The sequence below is a fragment of the Pundamilia nyererei genome, unplaced genomic scaffold, assembly GCF_000239375.1.
Source record: "Pundamilia nyererei isolate P.nyererei 1_Seehausen unplaced genomic scaffold, PunNye1.0 scaffold00190, whole genome shotgun sequence".
Classification (NCBI taxonomy): Eukaryota; Metazoa; Chordata; class Actinopteri; order Cichliformes; family Cichlidae; genus Pundamilia; species Pundamilia nyererei.
Window position 1 is genome coordinate 286016 of NW_005187591.1, and position 1957 is coordinate 287972.

The window sequence follows — 1957 nt, forward strand, 5'->3', positions numbered from 1 at the left end:
ATCTTCATGGTTTCAAAGAGTTGGACTCTCTTCCTCTGAGCTATGTCTGGCTAAAAGCAGTAACCATGTGGCTCCCACCAGCCATTAGCTAGACAAGAATTTAACATAAAAGCACTTTCTTTTGAAACCCTTTGTGTGGATGTTTTTCCCATTATTAAGGACAGAACAGCAGTGACAGGAAATGAGAGAGGAAGAGACACATGTAACTGTAAATGTTACACGATGTGTCTCTATAAAGTCGGCGCCAATAAAATATTCAAGTTTCCAAAGTCCAAAGACTTTAATTCCAGTTTTTCTATTTGCTTTAAGGACTGACATAATGAAAAAAGTAAAATACAGCAGAGGCTGATGGGAATGCCAATTTTTTTTTATGGTATTTGAGGATTTAACAAAATGTTTTTGAAAAAACTTTGGCCTCAATCTCATGGTGCTGGATTTAAAATAAGGGCCTAAGGCATGAATGTGTGCACCAAATTTAACAGTACACAAGCCAATAATTGTTAAGCTAACTTATAAAACATTTCAACCGATGTTACCGCTTTTAAACATGCTAAAGAAAAAACAGTAACCTCTGCAGTTAGACATCAGTACACAAACACACTTTCTTTTTTATGTGGATTTTTTTCTACAAGACAAAGGTGAGAGAAAATGAGAGATGGCTTTCAGCTGTTATGTTTTTTCATTTTTATTTTTTACAGCCACGTGTCTTTCCTGTCCATAACTGAAATGCTGCAACCATTACAAAACAGATTTTCTAGAGTCAGACATGTTTTAGGTGGAAGTCTGACCAAACTTCAGCACACTTCTTCAAACTCGCCGATTTTTACCTGCAGGTCAAAGTTCCTGAGGGATCAGTGGATGTGTGAGAAAGGCTTCCTCTGCTTGGACGCTCAAATGGACCCAAAACCCTGGTAAAAAACACCATAATAACAAAACACCCCGAATCAGCTATAGCTTATACCCCTCAGAGGAGGTATGACGGGGCAGGTTGGTGTTAAAACCTCTGTTTTTCCGTCTTGCAGGTGGTGGAACCGGACTGTTCAGAGTCTACACCTGTCTGCCCCCCTCACCATCACACATTCTGTGTCCTGCCAGGAAACCATTGAGATCCTAAAGGAGAACTCACTGGATCAGGCACCAGTCGTCACTGAGTCAGGGTATGTCTCTTCTTCTCAATATCAGGTTAGTATTATAAATGCCAGGCCTGAGGCTTCCTGAGCCTTGGTCCCTGTGGGACATGGGACAAGTTCCTGCCTTCCTGTGAATGTTGGTACTTGGCAGTTCTTGGTTGCCTGGGGTCCTGTCCTTGACTCGTGCCAGGATGACTGCCCTCTAGTGGACTTAACTACTCATTGCCTCTGGTCAATTGATTCAGCTTGCTAAGATGTGTGTTGTAGTTTAAAGATGTGAGTGGGCAGCTGGACGTCTGATGGGTAGATACACATACATTACAACCCTGTCCCTCCAGTGTAAATCCCCATGTGAGGTATCCTTATTTGAGTGTGTAACCATATAAGTTGGATCTCGTCTCAAGATAAACTCTAGTTAAAAACTACATTGATTAATCGTCCAGTTTGGTTACCCATTTTTTAATCTTGACATTTGGTTGAAATAAGCAGACAGAGACATGATGGGTTAGTCTTCTCGTCACCTGAGTCTGATGGGAGTTTGTGGGTTTTGTGTATTTCCACAGGGCCATCCTGGGAATGGTGACTCTGGAAACCATTCTGTCCTCTCTGTTGGCGGGGAAGGTTGAACTTTCAGCGGCTGTTAGCGCGGTGCTCCTCAAAGCCTTCAAACAGGTCAGTCAGAGAGTGCAGAGCTCTTCATGGCGACCTTTGATGACATAATGAACGTTTTTACACGCTTGTTTAATCTTCCTCCACTTGTGCTTTCAGGTGCACCTGACAGACGACCTGGGGAAGCTTTCCCATATCCTCAAAACTGATAACTTTGC

At 42.4% G+C, this 1957-nt stretch overlaps 1 protein-coding gene and 1 pseudogene across 1 annotated transcript in view; both read left to right on the forward strand.

Annotated features, from left to right (window-relative positions):
- LOC102202920 (cystathionine beta-synthase-like) overlaps positions 1 to 1957 on the forward strand; it is a 19022-nt gene that overhangs the window by 16223 nt on the left and 842 nt on the right. The window lies entirely within an intron of this gene.
- The window catches only part of LOC102192839 (cystathionine beta-synthase-like), a 9705-nt pseudogene that overhangs the window by 7031 nt on the left and 717 nt on the right, over positions 1 to 1957 (forward strand).